The sequence below is a fragment of the Dasypus novemcinctus genome, chromosome 8, assembly GCF_030445035.2.
Source record: "Dasypus novemcinctus isolate mDasNov1 chromosome 8, mDasNov1.1.hap2, whole genome shotgun sequence".
In the NCBI taxonomy this organism is placed as follows: domain Eukaryota; kingdom Metazoa; phylum Chordata; class Mammalia; order Cingulata; family Dasypodidae; genus Dasypus; species Dasypus novemcinctus.
The window spans coordinates 88,341,560-88,353,555 of record NC_080680.1 but is presented as its reverse complement, the minus strand read 5'-3'; the positions used below and the strand labels follow the sequence as shown (position 1 = coordinate 88,353,555).

Below are 11,996 nucleotides of genomic sequence, written 5' to 3'. Positions count from 1 at the left end.
TTTTATGTGATCTATGTATCTTTATTTTTTATTTATTTATTTTTAAAAAAGATTTATTTATTTCTCTCCACTCCCCACCCATCCCGGTTGTCTGTTCTCTGTGTCTATTTGCTGTGTCTTCTTTTTTGTCTGCTTCTGTTGTTGTCAGCGGAACGGGAATCTGTGTTTCTTTCCATTGTGTCATCTTGTTGTGTCAGCTCTCCATGTGTGTGGCGCCATTCCTGGGCAGGCTGCACTTTCTTTCGCACTGGGCGGCTCTCCTAATGGGGCGCACTCCTTGCGTGTGGGGCTCCCCTATGCGGGGGACACCCCTGCGTGACAGGGCGCTCCTTGAGCACATCAGCACTGCGCATGGGCCAGCTGCACACGGGTCAGGGAGGCCGGGGTTTGAACTGTGGACATCCCATGTGGTAGACGGACACCCTAACCACTGGGCCAAGTCCGCCGCCCTATGTATCTTTAAAAAAAAGATAATAAAAAATGGGAAAAAAAAGAGACACAAGAAGAGACACAACGACACAATAAAGCTGGTAACGGTAGTGGCTTAAGCAATTAGGCATCTCCCTCCCACATAGGGGAGACCAGGTTTGGTTCCTGGTGACTCCTAAAGAAAACAAGGAAGACCAACAGGCACAGTAAGTGCAAACAATAAGGGGGTGGGGAGAAATAAATAAAATATATCTTTAAAAATATGAAGTCAAAGGAGTGGAGCAGGTGTAGCTCAATGGTTGAACACCTGCTTCACATGTACAAGGTCTTAGATTCAACCCCCAGCACCTCCTAAAAAAAAAAGTCTTCCAGGAAGATGGTGAACTAGAAAGACATGGGACTCTCTCCTCTCCCAGAAAAATAGCTAGAGGACAGACATAAATGTCCTGAAAAAATATGTTCTAGGGTCTAGGACACCAGGGGAAGGCTGGACATTACCCAGAAGGGAGAGGTGCATAGGAAAAGAATCTCAACTGAAAGACTGTGAGTGGAAGCTGAGAGTCCAGAAATAAACCCTCGTTCTATGGCTGTCTGGTTTTCAACAAATCTACCAAATCCATTTTGGGTATCCATAACCAAAATAATGAAAGAGGATCCCTATCTTACTCTCTACACATAATCAACATTATGTTTATTTATTTATTTATTTATTTATTTAATTCCCCCCCCTCCCCTGGTTGTCTGTTCTCTGTGTCTATTTGCTGCGTCTTGTTTCTTTGTCCGCTTCTGTTGTCGTCAGCGGCACGGGAAGTGTGGGCGGCGCCATTCCTCGGCAGGCTGCTCCCTCCTTCGCGCTGGGCGGCTCTCCTTACGGGTGCACTCCTTGCGCGTGGGGCTCCCCTACGCGGGGGACACCCTGCATAGGGCGGCATTCCTTGCGCGCATCAGCACTGCGCATGGGCCAGCTCCACACGGGTCAAGGAGGCCCGGGGCTTGAACCGCAGGCCTCCCATGTGGTAGACGGATGCCCTAACCACTGGGCCAAAGTCCGTTTCCCAACATTATGTTGAGTGAAGCAAGCCAGACACAAAAGGATAAAGGTGGTATGATTGCCCTATTGTGAACCAACTATGTTGTGTAATCTGATGGAGTTAATAAATTGAATATGGGTCACTAGAAAACGGAATGAGGTTAGAGAATGAAAAGCTGAAGGATAACTAGTGCAGAATTAAAAGGGATGTGTCTTAATCTTTGGAAACGACTAGGAAAGGTGAAAGCACAACATAATGTTTGTAACTAGCAGTGCTATTATATGGGTATGACAGTAGTTGAAAGGGAGAGTCTAAGGTGATGTAAATTACTAAAAGGAAAGCTAAAAAATGTAACATGGGACTTGTAGCAGTTTGATATAGTTATGAATTCCAAAAATCGATATTGGATTATGTTTGTAAACTGTTCTGTACCTGGGCATGACTAAATTATGATTGGGGCTTTGATTAGGCCATGTCAGTAGGGTGTTGTGTCCCTGCCCCTTGGTGGGTGGGGACTCACCGATAAAAGGCATGGCCAACGACAGAGTTGGAGGCCTTTTTTTTTTCCTTCTTTGAAAAAAAAATATTAAAAAATATGGAACATTTCACGAATTTGCATGTCATCCTTGCGCAGTGGCCATGCTAATCTTCTCTATATCGTTCCAATTTTAGTATATGTGCTGCCGAAGTGAGCACTGGAGGCTTTTTTGATGCTGCAGATTTTTGATATTGGAGTTTCGATGTTGGAGATTGATGCTGAAGCCTTAAGCTGAAGCCCTGGGAAGTAAGCAAACAAAAGAAAGAGAAGCAAGCCCAAGGAAGAGAGGAACGCTGGGCCCAGAAAGAAAAAAGCCTGGGGAAAGAGGAACCCTGAGCCTAGAGAGAGGCAAGACCTGGGAAGAGAAGAACCCAGGAAGCCTGAACCCTTGCAGACGTCAGCAGCCATCTTGCTCCAACATGTGAAAATAGACTTTGGTGAGGGAAGTAATTTATGTTCTATGGCCTGGTATCTGAAAGCTCCTACCCCAAATAAATACCCTTTATAAAAGCCAGCATATTTCTGGTGTTTTGCATCAGCACCCCTTTGGCTGACTAATACAGGACTGTATAACATAGTGAAACTTCATGTAAAATACAAATAAGGGTGATATTACATATATGGCTGTTTTGACCAAATATAAATATAAACAAACTAGAGAGATGGAAACAGAATAACAGCTATGTACAGTAAGAGAAGCATAGAGAGACTGAGAGGTGATGCGTTTTGTTTGTTTTGTGTTTGTTTTTTAGTATTATTATTACTGAAATAATGAAAATGCTCTAAAAATGATTTAAGTGATGAATGTACAACTATGTGATTATACTGAATACCATTGATTGTATGCTATGGATGGATTGATGCTTTATTAATATGTATCAATAAAATAATTTGTTAAAAAATAAAATGTAACATGAGATTGTATAGCATAGTAAAACTCAAGTAAAATATGAATATGGGTAATATTGTATATATAAGAATGTTTTTCTTTGAAACTGAACAAATGTATGTTAATGCTACAAGCTGTTACTATCAGGCAAAAAAACACAAACAAACCCAAAAAACCCCAAAACATTATGCTAAATAAAAATGGATCAGTGGCTGCCTAGGGGAGAATGGAAAAATTGGTGGGGGGCAGAGGGTAATAGCTGATGACTGGAGTTTCTTTTGGGTGTGAAGAAACTGTTCTCTGATAAAATTGTGCTGATGTTGCACAATTTTGTTAATATATTAAAAATCACTGAAATGTAAAAAACAAACAAACTTTACAGCACTTTAAGGAAAAACATCCTTCCCCTGAAAAAAAAAAGTCAAAGGATGGAAAAAGATATACCTTATGTGCCACTTATCAATTTATAGTCTTTCAGCTCCACTTACCAATTTATAGTCTTTCAGCTCCAAATTGCATTGCGTACTCTGAGAAAGTGGATCCAGACCCTTTAATAAGTATTTTTTTCTTGCAGGAGGAGTGAATTTTTCTTTCTGGTCCTGATGTGCACCCTAGGTCTACAGTGCCTGCCTCCTGCGGTGCCAGCAGTAAAAAGCTGCTGCCAGAACTCTGCTCAGGCAATATTTTAGAGGAAGCCTCTGGTGACGCACCTGCCAATGAATAGTTTTCCCAGGCACTTTGGAAGGCTGATTTTTGGCAAGTTCTGGAAAGCTGATTTTCAGCAAGTTCTGTGGCATGGCACCACAGCTGATTTTTTCCTGGCAAGTTCCAGAGGTAGAATTTCCAGAAAGTTTCATCAGGCTGGTACTATATAAATTTCTCTGCCATTCAATGAGATATGCCCATGTCCTCTCCACAAAAGCTGGATCTCAGCCTTGCAGAGATTCTTTTCTGTAGATGCAGTAGTAGCTCAGCCTAGGAGTAATAGCTGCTCCTTATATCTACTATTCATTCTCTTACCAGCCAATCTCTTGTAACTCCAATTTCCTGGGTTTTTTTAAAGGTTTATTTATTTTATTGATTTCTCTCCCCCCCCCCCAGTTGTCTGCTCTCTGTGTCCATTCGCTGTGTGTTCTTCTGTGTCCACTTGCATTCTTGTCAGGGACACGGGGAAACTGTGTCTCTTTTTGTTGTGTCATCTTGCTGCGTCAGCTCTGTGTGTATGCGGTGCCACTCCTGGGCAGGCTGCACTTTTTTCATGCGGGGTGGCTCTCCTTGCGGGGCACACTCCTTACATATGGGGCTCCCCCACATTGGGGACACCCCTGTATGGCATGGCACTCCTTGCACACACCAGCACTGCGCATGGGCCAGCTCACCACACGGGTCAGGAGGCCCTGGGTTTTTTGTTTTTTTTTTATTGATTTTGTAAAAGTATTACATTAAAAAAAAAAATTATATGAGGTCCCATTCAACCCCACCACCCCCACCCCACCACTCCCCCCCCCAGCAACACTCACTCCCTTCATCATGACACATCCGTTGCATTTGGTAAGTACATCTCTGGGCATCTCTGCACCTCATGGTCAATGGTCCACATCATGGCCCATACTCTCCCACATTCCATCCAGTGGGCCCTGGGAGGATTAACAATGTCCGGTGATTGCCCCTGAAGCACCATCCAGGGCAACTCCAAGTCCCAAAGGCGCCTCCACATCTCATCTCTTCTTGCCATTCCCCATATCCATGAGCCACCATGTCCACTTTTCCCATTCCAATGCCACCTTTTCTCTGTGGGCCTTGGATTGGTTGTGTCTGTTGCACCTCTATGTCAGGAGGCTCAGATTCCACATGGATACTGGATGCAATCCTCCTGCTTTCAGTTGTAGGCATTCTAGGTTCCATGGTGTGGTGGTTGTCCTTCTTCAACTCCATCTTAGCTGAGAGAGGTGAGTCCAATAAATCAGATTGTAGGAGCTAGAGTCTGTTGACGCTCAGGGCCTGGCTATCCTATTGTCAGTCCAGAGATTCAAATCCCCTAAATATATCTTGAACCCCAACACCAACTACAATTCCAGTAAAGTAGGATGAAAGTCTTACGAAAAGAGATCCCATCTGAGTCCAGTTCCATCACGCAGAAACACCAGCTCCAAAGAAGAGCTATCTGACATGGCAGTGAACCCGGTCTGCCATGACCATAGAACCCGTGGGTCTCTTTAGCCCTCAAAGGAACCAACACCTGGGGATTGCATCCACTCCATCTGTCTCCCAGACTCTGCTCAGCTGTGCACAGGGGCAATCCTTCTGACAGCCTCCAGACTCTTTTTTAGAGACTCGTAGCCATATAAACTCATTTCTGCTTTCCATTTCCCCCTTACATTAGGTCAAACAGCATTTTTTTTAATTATTATTATTTTTTAATTACATTAAAAAAAAAATATGAGGTCCCATTCAACCCCACCGCCCCCGCCCCCCACTCCCCCCACAGCAACACTCTCTCTCATCATCGTGATACATCCATTGCACCTGGTAAGTTCATCTCTGAGCATCACTGCACCCCATAGTCAATGGTCCACATCATAGCCCAGACTCTCTCACGTTCCATCCAGTGGGCCCTGGGGGGATCTACAGTGTCCCGTAATTGTCCGTGAAGCACTATCCAGGACAACTCCACGTCCCGAAAACGCCTCCACATCTCATCTCTTCCTCCCATTCCCCACACGCAGCAGCCCCCATGGCTACCATTCCCACACCCATTTCACATTTCCTCTGTGGACATTGGATTGGTTGTGTCCATTGCACACCTATGTCAAGTGAGGGCTTAGATTCCACATGGGTACTGGATGCACTCTTCCCGCTTCTAGTTGTAGACACTCTAGGCTCCATGTTGTGGTGGTTGACCTTCTTCAACTCCATGTTAGCTGAGTGGAGTAAGTCCAATAAGTCAAAGTGTAGGAGCTGAAGTCTGTTGAGGCTCTGGGCCTGGGTGTCATATTATCAGTCCAGAGATTCAAATCCCCTACATATATCTTAAACTCAGCACCAACTACAATTCCAATAAAGTAGCATGCAAGTCTTGTGAAAAGAGATCCCCTCTGAGTCCATTTCCATCACGCAGAAACACCAGCTCCAAAGAAGGGCCATCTGTCATGGCAGTGAACCCCTTCTGCCATGACCATAGAACCCGTGGGTCTCTTTATCCCTCAAAAGAACCAATACCTGGGGTTGTATCTATCTTATCTGTCTCTTAGACTCTGTTCAGTTGTACATAGGGGTATTCCTTCTGACAACCTCCAGACTCTTTTTTAGAGACTCACAGCCTTATAATCTCATTTCTCCTTTCCATTTCCCCCTTACATTAGGTCAAACCACTTCCCGAAGTCATGTTATTATATGTAGACAGGTATATTCTGCTGTTCCGTATTGAATCTTTAATTCAAGGTCATTTTCTAGTTGCTTCTTCAGCTGGTATGTGCTAGTGATCCCTCGGTGCCAGGGAGGCTCATCCCCGGGTGTCGTGTCCCACGCTGGGGGGAATGCATCACATCTACACGCTGAGTTTGGCTGTGAGAGTGGTCACATTTGAGTAACATGAAGGCTGTCAGGAGGAAACCCCCAGGCACAATGCTACTCTAGGCCTTGTTCTTATTGAAGGTGCATAGGCTCAAAAGTGTAGCCATTAGTATCAAGAGCCCACTGTTGGGCCCTCCTTCCTTCCTGGTTCTTGCCGTTGCACCTGGAGGATTGCCGCTGCTCTCCCAGGGCCCGCAGCAGTGACCCCCCGGCCAGGAGCCCAGTACCCCCCCAGCTGTTGTTTTTAATTGTTTCCACTATGAGTATATATAGACATTACCATATACCCTGGGCATATGCCCTGTATAACTCCCTGTCAACCATATATATCCTGTCAATAACATCCCATATCAGTATTCCTCCGTTGCCATTGTTGAACCACTCTGTGATCCAAAACTTCCTGTAAAGTGAATCCCAACATAATGTCAGCTTCAGAAGAGTCTTAGATCACCAAAATTCATATATACAATATACAGTATTTCCCCAGATCCACCATAAAACCTTTTCCCTTCCACAGCAATAATCTTTTAACTTATTCATATCATATTTCCTGAAACTGATGTACAGATTCCGAAACTATAGTTTTCAAACAAGGTAACATTTGTGCTTACTATGTGGTCCATACTTTAGGTTGTACAGTTTTCTAAATTTTTTAGTTATCCTATGTTTTGTCTTATGGTTTTCATTATTAGTCTGTCGTCCTCTATATGTTTTTGGTGTAATATTAGCTGTTTTATATTCATCCTCGTGTACTCTCACATAACTCCTCTTTTGCCCCCTTATTTACCTTTGTTCCATCCATTGCACGTCCATTTTCCCCTCCCCTTAGGGCCCACAACGCCTGCCAATCTAATGCCCTGGGAGCCGTCCTTTCTCACAAGAGATACAGTTCTCTCTATTCGACGGCATTAGTCTTCCCCAGGATATGGGTCCACCCCACCCAATGGTAGAACCCACCTTGGCAAAATGAGCCTTCAGCTATTCCCTCCGGAGTCCGTCCCGCATCAGACCATACCCCCTGAGCGTCCTAACCAGGTGACCCTCCTATTTATACTTTGATACGTTTTACTCAACATTTAGTTCTCAACGAACTTCTGGCACTCTCCCATGTTTGTATATTGCCCCTCCCTCCCACCTATTTCTTGGACCATATTACCCCTCTTCCCATCCCCAGCCCCCCTCAAACCCAGAAAACCCCACCTGAAGGTAACCCCTTGCCCCCATTTTGTCCCTTCTTTGTGCTCATACTTACCCCCAGCTCATCACAGATTCCACCCCTACAGACATTAACTCACATCCTTCCTCCACCCCCCGATTTCCTGTAAGCCACTTTTCCAGACTCTAGCTCTCTGAGGCAGTTAACTTATTTCATATCATTGAGGTCATATAGTATTTGTCCTTCAATGCCTGGGTTGCTTCACTTAACATAAGATTCTCAAGGTTCATCCATGTTATCACGTGCGATTGTAGTGTATTGGTTCTTACAGCTGAGTAGTATTCCATTGTGTGTATATACCACATTTTATTGATCCACTCATCTGTTGATGGACTTTTGGATTGATTCCAACTTTTGGCGATGGTGAACAATGCTGCTATGAACATTGGTGTACATATATCGGTTTGTGTCCTTGTTTTCAGATCTGATGGGTATATACCCAGCAGTGGTATTGCTGGGTCATATGGCAAATCTATGGATAATTTTTTGAGAAACTGCCAAACTGTCCTCCAGAATGGTTGGATCCTTCTGCATTCCCACCAGCAATGGATGAGTGTTCCCCTTTCTTCACATCCTCTCCAGCATTTGTATTCTACTGTTTTTTTCATGGCTGCCAATCTTATGGGAGTAAGATGGTATCTCATTGTAGTTTTGATTTGCATTTCCCTGATAGCTAGGGATTTGGAGCATTTTTTCATGTGCTTTTTAGCCATTTGTATTTCTTCTTTGGAGAAGTGTCTGTTTAAATCTTTTTCCCATTTTTTAAATGGGTTGTTTATCTTTTTGTTTTCGAGATATATGAGTTCTTTATATGTGCAAGTTATAAGTCTCTTATCAGATATATGGTTGCCAAATATTTTCTCCCATTGTGTGGGTTCCCTTTTTACTTTCTTGACAAACTCCTTTGAGGTGCAGAAGGCTTTAATTTTGAGGTAGTCCCATTTATCTATTTGTTCTTTTGCTGCTCGTGCTTTTGGTGTGATATTCATGAAGCCATTTCCTATTACAAGGTCCTGTAGATGTTTCCCTACACTGCTTTCTAAGGTCTTTATGGTCTTGGCTCTTATATTTAGGTCTTTGATCCATCTAGAGTTGATCTTTGTATAAGGTGTGAGATGGTAATCCTCTTTCATTCTTCTACATATGGCTATCCAGTTCTCCAGGCACCATTTGTTGAATAGGCCATTCTTTCTCAGTTGAGAGGGTTTGGTGGCTTTATCGAATATTATATGGCTATATACATGAGGTTCTATATCTGAACTTTCAATTCAATTCCATTGGTCTGTGTGTCTCTCCTTATGCCAGTACCATGCTGTTTTCACTACTGTAGCTTTGTAGTATATTTTGAAGTCAGGAAGTGTGATTCCTCCTATTTCGTTTTTCTTTTTCAATATGTCTTTGGCTATTCGGGGCCTCTTTTTATTCCAAATAAATTTCATAGTTAGTTTTTCTAGTTCCTTAAAGAAGGCTGTGTTGATTTTTATTGGGATTGCATTGAATGTGTAGATCAGTTTTGGTAGGATAGACATCTTAATAATATTCAGTCTTCCTATCCATGAACAGGGAATATTCTTCCATTTATTTAGGTCTTCTTTGATTTCCTTGAACAATCTTGTATAGTTCTCGATGTATAAGTTTTTTACCTCTTTAGTTAAATTTATTCCTAAGTATTTGATTTTTTTATTTACTATTGTGAATGGTATTTGTTTCTTGATTTCCTCCTGATCTTGCTCATTATTGGTGTATAGAAATGCTACTGATTTTTGCGCATTGATCTTATAACCTGCGACTTTGCTAAACTCATTTATGAGTTCTAGGAGCTTTGTTGAAGATCTCTCAGGGTTTTCTATATATACGATCATGTCATCTGCAAATAATGAAATTTTGACTTCTTCCCTTCCAATTTGAATGCCTTTTATATCTGGTTCTTGTCTCAGTGCTCGAGCCAGTACTTCCAAGACAATGTTAAATAGGAGCGGAGACAATGGGCATCCTTGTCTTGTTCCTGATTTTAGAGGGAAGGATTTCAGGACTTCGCCATTGTAAACAATGTTGGCTTTAGGTTTTTCATATATACTCTTTATCATGTTCAAAAAGTTTCCTTGTATTCCGATCTTTTGGAGTGTTTTTATCAGGAAGGGGTGCTGTATTTTGTCAAATGCCTTTTCTGCATCTATAGATATAATCATGTGGTTTTTTTCTCTCAATCTGTTTATATGGTGTATTACATTGATTGATTTTCTTATGTTGAACCATCCTTGCATACCTGGGATAAATCCCACTTGGTCATGGTGTAGAATTCGTTTAATGTGTTGTTGAATACGATTAGCAAGTATTTTGTTAAGTATTTTTGCGTCTAGGTTCATTAGAGAAATTGGTCTGTAATTTTCCTTTCTTGTGGTGTCTTTGTTTGGCTTTGGTACTAGGGTAATGTTGGCATCATAGAAGGAATTAGGCAGTGTTCCTTCTGTTTCGATTTTTTGGAATAGTTTCAACAGGATTGGTGTTAGTTCTTTCCAGAATGTTTTGTAGAATTCACCTGCGAAGCCGTCTGGCCCTGGGCTCTTCTTAGTTGGGAGATTTTTAATGACTGATTCTATCTCTTTGCTTGTGATTGGTTTGTTAAGATCATCAATTTCTTCTTTCGTCAGTATGGGCTGCTTATGTATTTCTAGGAATTTGTCCATTTCCTCTAAATTGTCATTTTTGTTGGAATATAGTTTTTCAAAGTATCCTCTTATGATAGTCTTTATTTCTGTGGGGTCAGTGGTGATATCACCTTTCTCATTTCTTATTTTGTGTATTTGCATCTTTTCTCTTTTTTTCTTTGTTAGTCTCGCTAAAGGTTTGTCAATTTTGTTGATCTTCTCAAAAAACCAGCTCTTGGTCTTGTTTATTTTTTCAAGTGCTTTCTTATTTTCTATTTCATTTAGTTCTGCTCTTATCTTTGTTATTTCCTTCCTTCTTCTTCCTGTTGGGTTACTTTGTTGTTGTTTTTCTAATTCATTCAAATGTGCAGTTAATTCTTCAATTTCTGCTCTTTCTTCTTTTTTGATATATGAATTTATGGCTATAAATTTCCCTCTCAGTACCGCTTTTGCTGCATCCCATAAATTTTGGTATGTTGTGTTATCATTATCATTTGTTTCAAGGTAGTCATTGATTTCTTTTGAGATTTCCTCTTTGACCCACTGTTTTTCTAAGAGTGTGCTGTTTAATTTCCAAATTGTCGTGTGAAGTCTGGGTCTCTGTCCCTTGCAAATTTCCAGCTTGACTCCACTGTGGTCAGAGATATTGTTTTGTATGATTTCGATCTTTCTGAATTCATTAAGCCTTTCTTTGTGGCCTAGCATATGGTCAATCTTGGAGAATGTTCCATGTGCGCTTGAGAAAAATGTATATCCTGCTGTGTTTGGGTGTAATGATCTATATATGTCTATTAGATCCAGCTCTTCTAATATACTGTTCAAATGTTTTGTTTCTTTAGTGATTCTCTTTTGAGATGTTCTGTCCAGAGTTGATAGTGGTGTATTAAAATCCCCCACTATAATTGTAGATGCATCTATTCTTTCACTTAGTTTTTCCAGCGTTTGCCTCACATATTTAGAGGCGCCCTTGTTAGGAGCATAAATATTTATGATTGTTTGATCTTCTTGACAAATTGTCCCTTTCACTAAAATATAGTATCCTTCTTTGTCTCTCACAATTGTTTTGCATTTAAAGTCTATTTTGTCTGATATTAATATAGCTACTCCTGCCTTTTTTTGGTTGTTGTTTGCTTGTATGATTGTTTTCCAGCCATTCACTTTCAACCTCCATGAGTCTCTGGGTCTAAGATGTGTCTCTTGTAGGCAGCATATAGATGGGTCGTATTTCCTTATCCAGTGTCCCAGTCTGAATCTTTTGATAGGTGAGTTTAATCCGTTGACATTCAGTGTTATTACGTTTAGAGAGTTATTTATGGTAGCCATATTTTGGTTGGATTTGTGTTTGTTATATTTTGTTTGTATTATTTTATTTTCCCCTTCTATTTTTGTCTTTCTTGTTGCTTTTACACTCTTCTCCATCTCTGACTGTCCTGTTTTTTCCTTTCTTCCTGCAGAATTCCCTTAAGAATTTCTTGAAGGGGAGGTTTCTTGTTGATATACTCTTTCAGTTTCTGTTTATCTGTGAATATTTTGAACTCTCCATCATTTTTGAATGCTAGTTTAGCTGGATAGAGTATTCTTGGTTGGAGATTTTTTTCCTTTAGTACCTTGACTATATCATACCACTGCCTTCTTGCCTCCATCGTTTCAGATGAGAAATCAGCACTTAATC

At 41.4% G+C, this 11,996-nt stretch overlaps 1 non-coding gene across 1 annotated transcript; it reads right to left on the bottom strand.

Annotated features, from left to right (window-relative positions):
• Positions 1-2,049: 2,049 nt before the first annotated feature.
• Positions 2,050-2,156, bottom strand: LOC111759991 (U6 spliceosomal RNA). The gene has a single exon (XR_002793808.1). It is a non-coding gene; the product is annotated as a U6 spliceosomal RNA (small nuclear RNA).
• Positions 2,157-11,996: the final 9,840 nt, after the last annotated feature.